We start from the raw sequence: 13,987 nt of genomic DNA, 5'->3' as shown, positions 1-13,987 counted from the left end.
ACTCCCCCACCAGCTGCTCTCTGTCCCAGCCCCAGCTCAGCCCTGATGCGTGGAATGCGGACTCCCCTAGGCCAGCAGCCAGCCCTGGGCTCTCAGTGTTGCTCTGGGCCCTTTTCTCACATTTTATCCTCATTTCCTTCTGTAGGATGCAGTCCTACAGGATCTGTTCCTATACGCACACCTTCCTATAGGATCTATTTCTCTAGGACACAGTGCTACAGCTTCTGTACCTCTAGGATCCATTCCTAAAGAGTCCTTCCCTATAGGATCCTTTTCTCTAGGATGCATAGCTACAGGATCTGGTTCTGTAGGACCCATTCCTTTAGGATCTACTCCTATGGGATCTGTTAACCCAGGATCCATGGCTAGAGATTCTGTACTTCTAACATCCATTCCTAAAGCACCCCTTCCGATAGGATCTGTTTCCCTAGGATGCATTCCTATAGGATCTGTTCCTACAGGATCTGTTCCTATAGGACACATTCCCAAAGGATCTATTCCCATAGGATCCATATCAGTAGGATCTGCCCCTGTAGGATCTAGGATGTACTTCTCTAGGCCCCATTTGTATGAGATCTCTTCCTATGAGATCCCTTCCTATGAGACTTCTTCCTGTAGGACCTGTTACACTGGGTGCATTCCTTTAGGATCTGTTCTCCCTTCCCATGCTTGTCCCCTGGGGTCTTCCATTCCTGCTGATGGGGCTCAGGCTGGGTTTAGGGAGGTGACGCTGACCAGGGACGGGTTTGGGACCAGCGGGAGAAGGCGCAAAGGCAGGATTTCAGCCCACTCTGACCCCTTGCTAAAAAAAGCAAATGCTGTCCCGGGAGCACAGCCAGGCCTGCGAGCAGAGCACTCTGCAAAGATCCAGAAGTGATTGCTGCCGCTGCTATTATCTTTATTTAAGGGCCGCAGACACCCTGAGGGAATATTGCTGTCCTGGTGCCATAATATTTAAAAAATGCGTTGGTGTTTACTGCGCAATCGTGTTGACTCTTCAGCTGGGAGTAGCTTCCACTTCTAAGTGATAACCTTTCTTTTTTTATGGCAATAATTATGCTAACGATAACATTATTAAACTGCATGGGAATAACCCCTAAATCAAAGCAGAAAGTTGCCCCTTCAAGAAAATCGCAGTCCATCGGATACTTCTGTCCCCGGGTAAATCGATCAATTGAAGAAGTCATCGTCCCCCCCCCAACCCCCCCGCCAATGACTGTGAATTCGGCAGATATATATTTTTTAAGAAGATTATTTATGGTTTATTTTAGACACCAGATCATTTGGCGCTTGTTTCATCAATTTGTCACTGTTTTTATTGTCACCAATTGCCCATAACTGGAGTGCATTTAAAATGTCATTGATCTTGATATTATGGTGTCATAATATGACAGTAATAGTTGTATCTTGTACAGAAAGCCCACTTCCTAAGATTGATGGCTTTCACCATACCAATTATATTCTGTCCATCTAAGTGATAAAGAGAGCGTTGGAGGCATTCAATAGATAAATTAGATATCTTTTCAATTATTCCCTTTATTTTATAGGGCCACGTGCCTGATTAACAACTTTTTACTTCTGTTATTAGCCAGCGAATTTTCGATGCTCACTCCACGTGGTTTAATTCTGTGGATATAATGAAAGACGTTGAGGGCTTTGTGCCGGGCTCCGTAATTGTCTCCAATCCTTCTTGCTGGCGAGTCTCTCTCTCCCTGGAAGTCCGTGAGTGTTTCACTCCTTCTTTTCCCCAACATTCGCAAAAAAAAAAACCCTTAATTTCATTGGAATCTGCCCCGAGCTGTGAGCTCAGCCAGGTCTGATGGTGTTTGCCAGCAAGGCTTTGCTCCGTGGGATCTCAGCTGGCTGTAGGGTGAGTTTTGGGATGCAGAGTGCCCCGTGCCAGAGCATCCCCGAAGTTGCGCGCTTGGCCCATGGAAGGACGTGGTGGTTTTGGGTGCTCTTTGGTCACTTCTCTCTGTCCACCAGTATGGGGACTTCGGTGCTGGTCGCTGCTCCCACCAGCCTACCCAGGAGATGCTCCAAGGACCACCACAAGGACCTGGCTCTGGAGTGGTCATGGAGTGGTGAGACAACTCTTGGCTGCCTCCAGCTCCCATGGGCACCCATCCCGGCCCAAACACGGCTCTCTGGTGGACAGGGTTGGGCTCTGGACGTGCTGAGCTCCATCCATTGACTTTGCAGGGACCCTGAGCACCCACGTAGGTGGGACCTCATCTCCCGGGTGGCCAAAATGACTCCATGTGATGGCTGGGCTGGTGGCAAAAATTCCGACTCTGCCCTGAACACGTTTCTGCTCCTCACCGGGCTGGGACAACAAGGTCCATGATCTGTAACACGTCAGGTCCCCAGAAAGCATATTTATTTATTTATTTATTTATTTATTTCACATTTTGCTTCCTCTGGAGCCAGCCAGGCCCAAGGATGATCCCCTCCAGCCCGGTGTGGCCTGCGTCCCCTCGAAGACGTCAACCCGTGGAGGCAGATGGAAATATTGCGCTGGCGAGGGGGGTCTGCAGCTCCCCCCGCCACGCAGTTCCTCATCCTGACCTGCGACACGCACAAAGAACAATTCAGGTGGAGTTCCCGTGCGGAGATTTATGGCATCCGGGGAGGCACATGTGATTTGATACCAAAGCATGAATCAAAGCGGGACAGCCTGGATGTATTTACATTTGTACCGCACACGCATGAATATTGCAAGGAGAATACAAAGTCACCCAGGCGGCGGTTGGCGGAGAATTGCAGCCTGTGGGCTTTGAGGGTTATAGGGGGGGTAGCTCTGTGTCTTTGTGGGTGTGGAAGGAATAATAATAATAAAAAAACAATATTGAGAGTAAAGTTGGTGGTGTTTGTGCTGCAGGGCTTCTCCTGTCCAGGCCAGGGGATATATCCGAGAGGGAAATGTTCAGATTTAACAGTGGCTGTGGATGGAGAAGCCACCCCAAGCCTTGTGTCCTCCCAGGAGCTGGTTGCACACGTTGTCTCTACCTTGATATCCTAAATCTCTATCCGTGCAAAATCCATTGTCAAGAGCAGGACTCAGCTCAGCTTCAGGCTCTGCAAAACCAAACCCATTGCCTGGCTTCACTCCTCGCTGCCCAGCTCTTCTCCAAGGGGAGTGTGCTTCTTCTCCATGGTCTGTGCTGAACTGGACACCCCATGGTGGCCTTTGCCACCAGCTCATCCCCATCTCCACCACCCACAGGGGCTTGGGGAGGAACTGGGGAGCCATGGGTTGGGGGAGTCCGGCTTAAAGAGGGGGCACGGGGGAAGGAAAAGGGTCTAGGGTATGCGTCAGGCCGCCAGAGCACCCATCCCAGCAAGGGTGCATGGAAGGATGGAGGTTGTGAGTTTTGGGCCCATTCTACCAAGAAATGGCCCATCCCACATGAGAACACCCAACCCATGGCCATGACCTAGCATGGACATTTATGTTCTCCATCAGGGCTTTCCAGAAAGTCTCGCCCCCCACTTCTGACAAATGAACTTTTAATGGAGAAAAATAGACCGCCCAGTTTTACGTGAGGCATTTGGGTGAAGCTGATGATTTAAACAACTTGAAGTCCATTAAACAAAAGGGGAACTTGGATCTTGCAGTCCTCATTCATTCTGAGAAGCGTCTGGCCTGGGATAAACATGACATTAAGTAGCCATCTGAGCATTGCTAAAACATACATATGCCTTTGTAATAAAATGTTTTTAAGATATAATAATGGTTACCTTGAGAGTGGTTCATGGTAGAACCATTTAAAATCCCTCTGCTGAAATACTTCAAGAGGTGCCCATCAACTAATGGAAACCAGACATTTAGGAGACGTGAAGATATTGGCAATATTTGGGCCTTTTTTTTTTTTTTTTTTTGAGAAGATGGGGGTACAGGGAGCTGTGCCAGCCCCCAGATTTTTCTCTCCTTTGGTCCCAGTGGATGGAGCTGAAAGCCAAGAGCGTCCAGCGAGGGCCTTGTATCTCCATCACTGACAAGCAAAAAGAGAGGCGTTAACCCAGCGGGCACCGTGTTTCCATCAGACACACCTGAAGGCAGTCCATCAGAGTCTCAGGAGATGCTAAAGCAGCTCTTAGAATAATTATAAAATGTTCAAATTTCCTCATTTGTTCATAAGTTTGGGGCTTCCTAACAAGTTACCAAGAGCCTTGTGATGAAGGCACCAGGTCCTGTCTGGAAGAAAGGCAGGAGCCCCAATTTTGCCCAAGGAGATAAACTTTCTCCTCTTCTCATCTGTAGAAAACTGAGCAATAAACCCTCAAAACCAAGGAAATTCAGCTCAGGAATTTAAAGCAAAGCTTATGATTTTAAAGCCCAGGCTCAATGAAGCACGGAAACATTTGCCTGACTTTAAGCACATGCTTAGCACCCTGCAGGAGCCCGGAGCTGCCGGAACACCAGTTTTCCTCCCCAGTTTGTCCACTGGAGAAGCAGAGCAGGGAGGCGGCGAGCCAAGGGTCCAGCAAAGCGCTCAGCAAGATTTATGGGAGGGGAAAGGACCCGCTTTCTTTTCTGTGATTAATAAGGAGAAGACAAGAAACCTCCTCGAAGCCCCGGTGGAGGCATTTCCCCTCTCGGTGTCCGGTTTGATGGGGTCATTTCAAGCCAAATTCCAGCGAGATCGCTGCTGTAGATACCATTTCCTCAGAGGGTCCCATCCTGCTCGGGGTCCCCTGTGGTTCCCATCCCCTCCCATGGATCAGGGGCAGCGGAGACACCCAGGCTGAAAGATCTTCTCCCTCCGTCCTGCTCCAGGACGTGGTGACCCTGCTGAGATGTTTGGGGGTCACGCTGTAGATGGCAGTGGTGCGGTGACATTGCCTGGGAGGAAGCCGGGTGAAATCGGGGTCTGCCGAGACAGGTCCCAAATGGGAACGGCCGGGAGGGGAGGAACTCTGCGCTGGAGCCCGTGCTTTGAGAGTTACGCCATCGTCTGCAGAGGGGGAGACCGAAATGGGGTCAGATTCCCAGCTTGGGTGGGGAAACGCCTGGCTTGTTCCTAGGGTCTTGCCTTGGAAGAGAACAGGGAGTCGAAAGGGGCTGGAATCAGGGATGGAAAAAATATATATATATTAAAAGGCTCAAAACCCCTCAGGATGTCACATTTACCATCACTGGGACCTTCTCCCCTGGGACAGGAGGTGTGCTGACGGTCTCAGGTGCCAGCAGAGCCCCGCGGATGCTCCACGAGTGATTTTCCCGGTTGCTCCTCCCGCAGCGTAGCTGCATCGCTCACAGCCCTGCCCTTGCACATCGCTTGGTCTTGCATTTCACCGTGGGATGTGTCACAAAAAAAACCCTCTCAGGGCAGCCACAACTCACACAGGTGGCAGGCTGGCAGCCCAGCATACGGCTCCGACACGGAGCGGGCGATTTGCCGGCTGCGAGCAGAGCGGAGCCCGAACGGGGACACGGGGCTGTAATTCTTACCTTGGGGTCACCTGCCAGCCCACCTCCCCGGTGGCGTATAGATCAGCTGGAGGCGTGAATTTAAAGCGGGCAAGATAAATTACATTAAACCCGCTCATGGAGCTGCTCGTTCAAAAGGCAGCCAGCCTTAATTCGGTTTAGCTTTGCGAATTAAGCTAAAGTGAATTAAACCAACTCTAATTCTGAATAAGTGTCCAGAAAGGGGCTTTATGTGCTCTAGCTAATCCACTTTCAAAGTTGATTTGGATTAATGCTGATGAATGTCCCCTTATAGATATGTCTCAGTGCCGCTGGGCTTGCCCGGCTGCCAATGCGCCTCGTGGCGAGGATTTACAGCACGCTGGCTCCCAAACCCTCCTCCCTCGTGTCCTGCTCCAGCATAACCAAATGGTTATGGTTAGCCAAAACGGTCCATTCCTGTGGGGTCGATGGAAGGAGGCGAGGTGGATTTTGGGCACTGATTTGGAGGTTTCCTTTTCCCGGTGCAGAATTCCTGGTGGATTTGCGATGAGCACTTCAATTAAGTCCTGAAGGTGCTTGTCTCTCTCCATTGAATGTGGAGAGGAACTGGGGCATGAAGTTCCTAATTTAGGCCCACCTACTAAATGACTAATGTTACGCAGCTGAAAAGTGCCCACACAACTGATGAATATTATTTGTTGTGAATATGATGAAATATCATAATATAAAATCATCGTAATACGAAATTACCAGATATTATGAAGGCAGGCGGTACAAGGACCATGGCTGCCTCCCAGTCTTCGCGATACCACGGCTGCTTGTGCAAGCTGGGAGTGATGGGAAAGGCCAATGAATCACAGACTGAGAGGCTTGTCCACACTTCTGGCAGCCCACCCTAGACCATGGAGCAACCAAACCCCAAACGTCCTCACCTCCTGCCAAAAGCAGCCTGGCAAACTTTCTCAAAAGAGCGCATCCCCTTGACTTTGTCCTTTCAGAGTCCGCTGATGCATTAACAGCTAATCCTGTGGCTGCCGGCTTCATTTCTCTTGCAGAACAGCCAATTGGCAATGGATCAATACAGGAGAAAGTTAGCAGGATGGTAGCTAAGTAAATTATTTCCCTTCGGGAGGCAACGTGAAGAAGGCTGAGGCAGAGCACCTCGCTGTCCCACAGCCTGCAGATGGGGCTGGTGTAGAGCAGGCTTTGAGATGGTGAAGCCTGGTAGGACGTGCTTGCTGTCTCCCTACTGTGACCTTGCACATGGCTAAAGAATGAGCAGATTGGGTGAAAAAGGTGAAAATTAGCTCAGAAAGTCCCCATCCCACCAGAGGGCTGTTGGAGCCTGCCTGGCGCCACATCCTTGTCTTCTGTACAGCCCCATGTGGGTCAGGCATTGCTCATTGAAGCAAGGAAAAACCTGGGGAGGGCAGAACATTTTTCTCCAGCACTACTGGTGGATTTTCCTTGCTCAAATAGAAAATATTGGCATGGATCGGTTGCCTCATCTCCTTCCAAAGTCAACAGAGAAAGGTGGAGCACTCTAGGTAGGTCCTGAGCATCCCTTTGGAGGATGAGCGAGTGAGCACCCACCTCTCCCCCGAAGAGGACAGAAGGGGAAAGCCAGACGCTGCCTTTGTAGCCATGGGATTTGGGATGAAGCCAACCTGGAGGCCCTTCTGCCAGCATCGGGGGGCCTCGGGTTGGGTCCTGCACCAGGGATGTACCGGATAGGGAACACTTGAGCAGGCAAATCTGAATTAACTAAGGGTTTGAGTTTAAAGTGCATTAATTTAAAGTGCACTTGAAGTGCATGCAAAATGCATGCAAAGTGCACTTTGGTAGGGATGAAAGTGCTCCTCAGTCAATGGAAGGTAATTTACTGCCGTTCCCCCGGCGTTTCGGTCAGGATCCATCTCTCTTTACCGTAGACGCCCGCAGGTCCGCGAGCTTCTCGTCTCAGCTCAGGGAGGGAGAAAAGCATCTCCCTCGGCATGGGCAATTCCCCGCCACCCCCCACGGCTTACGGGATGCAGCAAATGGCTTCCTGCAGCCGCCCCTCTTCCCCCGTTGCCTTTGGGAAGAGGACGGGCAAACGCGTCGCAGGGGAGCGAGCAACCGGGAGCCGGGGAGAGCATCCCACCCTCGGGCTGAGCACGGCACAAACCAGACGCCGTCCTCCCTGCCTCCCAGCCCTGCCTCCCCCCAGCCTCGTATGTGCAACCGGCTTTGTTTGCAGGGGAAGGCTGATGGTTTTATAGGTCCCACAAAGCCGTACCGGGAAGCCGGCAGTCCCGGGCAGGCGGCTCCGAGAAGCTCGGCCGGAGCCGCAGAGCATCGCTTTGTAACACAAAGGGCAGCCCACTGAGCACCATTACCACCAAGGGCTGAGTGCCAAGGGCTGGGCTTTTAAGCCCAAACAGCTGAGCTTGAAAAGAGTTCTCTCCTAAAAATGTACGGGATGGAGCGCACCAAAGTCCTGCTGAAATCCCCCGGGTCGGGGCTGTCTTTGTGGCAAACCGGGGGGAAGCCACCTCATCTCTTTGTTTTTTTTTTTTTTTCACTAAGAAATTTTCAAGGGGAACTTGGGCTTTGGAAGAGAAAAGCCAGCAGGTGTGAGCACCCCAAATGCTCAGGCAAAGCCCTGGAATCGCCAGCGTTGACGCGCAAAGCCAGGGTGCATTAAAAGGATGAGCAAAAGCAGGGATAAATTCAGCACAGCGCTTCCCACGGTGCTGTAACCAAACCCCTGCTTTTCCAGGGCGAGAAAAAGGGTGGAAAATAGTTGAGCTCTCCTAAACCCAAGCACGTCAGCGTGAAACTCAATAATCCTCGAGCAGGGCTGAGTCCTCGAGCACAGGGCAGGGGCGAGCCAGGGCCGTGAGCTCCTTACCAGGGCTTGCCAGCAGAGCGAGCAAAACCAATTACCATAATGAGCAGCAAGGATTTTTTAGAAAGGATCTCGGGCTTCGAGCTAGAGGTTTTAAATCAATCTCTTCCTAGTGAAGGCCAGGCAGATGAGCAGGACCAAGGAGGCTGTCGCCGTTTAACGAGCTCTCACCCCTCGGCAGGGCCACGGTGACACGGTGGTGGGTGATGGGGATGGAGGGGGCTGGTTGGGAGCCCTCCGTTTTGGGGTGAGCAGAGAATTTGCATTATCTGGCTCCGTGCAAGCCCTCGAGATGTGTTTTTGAACATTCCTCTCCCAGCTGGAATTGCCTAAGACACCAGCTCGCTCCATGGGAAGGGGTTGGGTCACTTTGGGGTGTTTTCCTGGAAATTCCTGATTTGTGCCGATTCTCTCCACTGACTCCAGAGGGAGCCTGGGTGAGCCACGACGAGGGGTTTATACCCAAAATGACCTCCACCAGGGATGCACCGAGGCTCCTACATCACCATCCCAAAGCATCCTTCCCATGGGCACTGCAGGAGGGATGCATCGGTGGCTCTTACCCTGACCGAGCACCGCCACCTGCAATTACCAATCCCAAACTCATTAGCAGGATACACTCACCCTGTCTGGGGCAGTCGTTCCCCCCCCCAGCAGCAGGAGGTGACAACATCCATCCTCTGCCTTTTTGGAAGGGCACCCCAAAAGGTGCCCAAGGGACAAGGGGCAGCAGCGGGCGCTGCACCACGCTCGCAGGGCCGCCGGCACCCACGTCCCCGCCTCGAGCCCCAGAAGTCTATTTATTACTCGCAGCGATTAATAAGCGAGAGAAGGGGAGGCAGACGAGCATTTCTGCTGCCTGTTGCTAATTAGTGCGCTGCTCGGAGGAGCGGGAGACGGGGAGACGGAGGCTGCAGGGAGCTCGTTCGCCCACGACGCTTAATGAAAGCAGCACAACCCTCCGCGTTATTTAATTTAATAGGAGAATTAATATCTGGATGGAGGGCGATCGCCTCTGCTCTGCAGACGGGGGGACGGATGCAACATCCATCTTGCTTTATTCCGAAAAGCGTCTCAAAGGCGATTTGATTACACGGTAATAGGCGGGTTTTGGTGGTGTTGGTGGTGTTGGTTTTGGGGTCGGTTTTCCCTTTTCGGCTCGGTGGGGTGGAGGCCTCCGTCCTTCCATCGTCCAACAAATGAAATCCGCGCCTAACCCTTCACCCAGCGCAATCCGCTGATAAAGTCCCCCAATCTTAATTCAATCTGTAAAGATTAGGCCAGCAATAAGAAGCATCAGAGGGCTGACGTCCGCGGAGTCTCCCCGGGGCGGGTGACAAATGGCTTTGTGACAGTAATCGCAAAATTAGAATCTGCATCGCAATCCCCTCCGCTCGCATCCCGCCGCCGCGCCGCGCTCCTCCCCAGAAGCCGGTGCAAAGAAAGGTCACGCAGCGGCACCGAGCGCCTTGCATGCTAATGCACGGGGAGGATTTCGTTTTTTTTTAAAAAAAAAGGGGGGGGGGGGAAGAAAAAAAAGCGGGTGTTTATTTATTTATTGTCCATTGTTCTCGCGCGGCGCTGGGAGAGGGCTGCTGGCGCGCTGCAGAGCGTTTGAGCTAGCGTCTCTTGCTTGATGCACCCGCAGCTGGAGAGGGGGTGAGCGGGTTTCCAGCTGGGGATATCCAGCGTGCTGGGGGCAGCCGGTCCCGGGGGGATTTCCAATCCAATAATGATGAAGGCAAATGGCTGGGCCATGCGCCTTGGTCTAGCAACGAGGCCAAACCACGCTGCCTGCCCCCGCTCCCACCAGGCTCCTGCGCTCTGCATCCCAAGAAATCCGCTCCTGGTTGTGCCCAGCATGGGGAGCCGGGGCGATGCTTTGCACCGACACGTATCTATCACCCCAGCCTGCTCCCGCCTTTTTGGCTGCAAATTCACAGCTGCATTAAATCCGTGCAAAGCCGCACGTTGCGCGCCTGCGCAAAGCCACCTGCCCTTCGCCTCGCGCATGCAAGGGTGCACAAGGGGCCTCCTGCACCCTCCCGAGGGCTGCGGGAAGAAGCCCAGGAGGGGAAGGGGCTGGGGCGGCCCCACTCGTCTCGTTAGCGCGGGGCGAGGCTGCCTGGAAGCTCTCATTACTGGAACGCCGCGAGCCCGTGTCCCGCTTGACCTTTCCGCCGTACGAGGTGCAATTGAGTTAGCGCCGAGTTGTGATTTAATTCCCGGAATGGAGTTGTAATTCGCTTACAGCAGCCATTTTCCGGGCGCGCTCGAGCTGCCGGCGAGCTCCCGGCTCCTCCGGGGTGCCGGCATTTCACGGCAGCAAGCAGGGGTCTCGTCCCCCCCGGCCGGGGCTTCGGCAAGCAGAAGGGATGCAGATCATCCTTCTGCCCTCATCTGCACCGTGCAAAAACGTGCCTTGCACGGAGCCACCCCAAATATACGCATGGGTGTGCTCAAGAATTAGGAAAAGACCTGCATAAGGGAAAACACACCTCTGCACCACGCCAGGGCATGTGCACACACGTCTGGTAGCATTTAGCCCTCATCCGTACTCCGACACGCACGGGAGATGAATGCTCATCTCCTAAAGGAGAGAAAAATGCACCGAATCTGCAATTGGACGGGATTTGCACTTTCTCTCCTCATTTTTCACCCTTGCAGTGGTTGCTCTTGCTTGCACCAGGTTCCTGGAAGGGGACTGGGCCATCTCTGTTTCTGAGCGTGGTGCCAGCCACCCGCTTGCACCCCGAAGTTTGGCACCCAAGAGGGTGAAGTCCTCCCCCGATGGAATAATAACCAGGTCACTGCAACGCCGGGCAAATCATCTCGGAGGCCATGAGGAGGGGGGGGGAATAAAATAGATTTGGAAGCGGTGTCCTTGTCCCTGTGCAGGATGCAGGATGCAGGTGCAGGATACGGATACGGGATGAGGGACGTGGGATACGGGATGAGGGATGAGAGATGTGGATGTGGGATGAGGGATGTGGGACGAGGGATGAGAGATGCAGGATGTGGGATGAGGGATGTGGGATGGGAGTTGTGGGATGGGGGATGCAGGATGCGGATGCTCCTGGGTGCTCGGGAGCGGGATGCAGGCGTGGGGAGGAGATGCTGCGGGGAGGAGGCGGCATTGTGCGGGGCTGGAGCGGGCGGGCGGCTGCATACAAACCGGGAGATGAAAAGGGTGAGAGGCCTCGCCAAGCGAGGGCTGTCCGGGTGATTAATGGGGGTGAGCGCAGGGTGAGGCCCCTCCTTCCCGAGAGCCACAAGATGGCAAAGTGATTCTAAGAACAAGAGAGCAGTGTTCGCCGAGAAAGCAGCCCAGAGAGCCTCCTGGAAAAAAGAAAATACACTTTATTCCCAGCAGCTTGGAGAGCCAAGGGTTCCTCTCCTCCTTGGCTTGTTGGTTCTTTTGTTTGTTTGGGGTGTTTGTTTTTTTTTGTTGTTGGTTTTATTTTTTTTTGGTTGATTCTTTTTTTAAAAAAAAAAAAACTATTTTAATAAAAATAAATAAGTGCGACGAGGACGTGTAAATGGCAGTGAGAATTGCAACGTGCTGCCAGGTCAAAGCCGCCTGGGAGCTGCCGTATATTTACATCTCTATTTGCTTAGGAAACAATAACCCGCAGGGAGGAAGAGGGGAGGCGCCGGCGGAGCGGGTGCAGCACGACGCGGCTTTGAGGGGGGCTGCTGCAGGGGCCCCCACCCTCCAAAGCCAAAAAAAAAAAAAAAAAAGGAATCCAGAGATTTTTGCAAAGCATCCCAAACCCGCTTGTTTCTCTCCCTTTTGCTCCGGATTTCGGCTTCTCTTTCCGAATAGCTGCATGCCCGGGGGTGGGGGGAGGGATGGAGGTGGGTGGGGGGGGCAGCGCTGCAGAGGTGACCCCAAACCCGCCCCAGTTCCTGTCCCCAGAAGGGATGGAGCAAGGTGGGAAGCCGGCGCTGCTGCCCGTGGCCGCGTCTCGCCCGGATTGAACCTGCCGGCAGCCGGGGGCCAAACGCGCGATGCTGTTGGGTGCACAGAGCTGTGGGGTTTTCTTAAACGGCATAACAGGGCCGCAGCAATTTTCCCAGCCCCGTTCCCAGGGCAGGAGGCCTTCCCCCAGGCAAACCCTCGCCATCTCCCCCCACCCCAGGCACAGGATATGCCATCAGATCTCTGGGGCTGGGGGGTGGGATCCGGACCCAGCCCAAGCAGGTTGAGCCGAGCAACCCCGGGGGCTCCCCAGCTGATTTAAACCCTTCATTTTTGGGGGAAAGCATCAGAGCACACCAAAGATGGGGCAGGATGCTGAGCCCTCCCCCAACCCCCCCTCTAGACCTGGGTCTGCTCTTCCTCCCTCCTGCTTTTCCTTCCTCCTTTCTTTCTTTATTGCCACCTCTCCCCATCCATCTCGCCGTCCCACCGTGCCTTCTTTAATACGCAGCTAACCAAAGTGACAGAAAAATATAATGCCTGCCACCTCACGAATTGAGATGCAGGAGTTATGCCGAGGGCTCGGAGCCGGGATTAAAGCTCGCCCCCGGCCCAGGCGCGCTGTTTTAAGGAAATTAACGGAGGTTAAGAAACCACGGGAGGCGTCGCAGCGGGAGCCGGGCGTTTTGGTGGTGATGCCGGGGAGCCGCGGGGCTGGGGAGGGGGCTGAGGACGGGGTCCGAGGCAGCATCGCCGTGCCCAGGGGCTGCGGGTGCTTTAGGGTGTCCCTAGGAGCAGCAGCCCTCCAGGACCTCGGTGACAAATCCCAAACGCTGCCGAAATGCAGAGAAAAGCTATAGGAGGCCTATAGGAGACCTATAGGGGGTCTATAGGAGACTTACAGGAGACACTGAGCGATGGGAGGCACGGGGAGAGGTTAGGGTGGGGGTTAGCCAGGGGCGTCTGCTGGGATGTGCGACCTCCTATGAGATTTTTTGGGGGGGAAAACCCTGAAAGCTGTCACCTGGGAGAGCCTCACACATCTGTGACTTGTCCTGAAGGGGATGGGTGACCGTGGGGTCTGCCCCTGTGTGAGCTGGGGGGGTCCTGGGTGGGCTCAGGGGGCGGACAAGGGGACCCCCACCCTCCTTCATGCCCATAGGTGAACCTGAGCAGCACCCTCAGCAGGGTGACATCCCCCTGAGCCCCGTCCGTGCCAGGTGACACTGCCTGGGGGGCCCAGCCGAGCCCCCTCTGCGGATGCACACCCATACGGCCCACAAGGAGAGTCAGGAAAACAGAAAAAAATATACAAACATATAGAAAAAGTATAGAAACAGGGCCCTACAGAATTGCAGACATCCAGAAATGGGGACATCCAGATGTCCCCCAGGTCTCTGGCCCCATCCCCAAAAACCCCCCCACAACCCCCCCCCCCCCCCAGCTCTGTCCCCGAGGCACATCTCTGCAGTCGGTGCATATACAGGGCTGCCTCTGTGCAGGGCGGTATAGCGAGGTGGGGCTGGGACGTATATAAGGCTGCCTCTGTGCGGGGCGGCACAGCCACGCTGCACTTTTGGGGCCGGCTGCGGGAAGCCACCCGACCCCCCCAGGCGCCTCTTGCTGCTCACAGGACCAGCACACGCACCTCTATAGGCGCGGGCGTGCGTATGGAGGCACGTATGGAGACAGGCACGTGTAGAGAGAGACGCGTGGATACGGAGGCACGTACGTAGGGGGTCACGTATGTCTAGAGGCA

At 54.0% G+C, this 13,987-nt stretch overlaps 2 long non-coding RNA genes across 2 annotated transcripts in view; one reads left to right on the top strand and one right to left on the bottom strand.

Moving 5' to 3' along the window:
* The first annotated feature begins 9,314 nt into the window (after positions 1-9,314).
* LOC118155626 overlaps positions 9,315-13,987 on the top strand; it is a 5,757-nt gene continuing 1,084 nt past the window's right edge. Inside the window, exon 1 of the long non-coding RNA XR_004745921.1 lies at positions 9,315-9,402. This is a non-coding gene — a long non-coding RNA (uncharacterized LOC118155626). The remainder of the gene's footprint in view (positions 9,403-13,987) is intronic.
* Positions 9,352-13,987, bottom strand: part of LOC118155627 — a 5,873-nt gene continuing 1,237 nt past the window's right edge. The window contains exons 2-3 of the long non-coding RNA XR_004745922.1: positions 10,805-11,645; positions 9,352-9,572 (exon numbers count right to left, since the gene is read on the bottom strand). This is a non-coding gene — a long non-coding RNA (uncharacterized LOC118155627). The remainder of the gene's footprint in view (positions 9,573-10,804; positions 11,646-13,987) is intronic.

Source organism: Oxyura jamaicensis, chromosome 33 (genome assembly GCF_011077185.1).
Source record: "Oxyura jamaicensis isolate SHBP4307 breed ruddy duck chromosome 33, BPBGC_Ojam_1.0, whole genome shotgun sequence".
Classification (NCBI taxonomy): domain Eukaryota; kingdom Metazoa; phylum Chordata; class Aves; order Anseriformes; family Anatidae; genus Oxyura; species Oxyura jamaicensis.
This window is presented reverse-complemented; position numbering and strand designations above follow the sequence as displayed.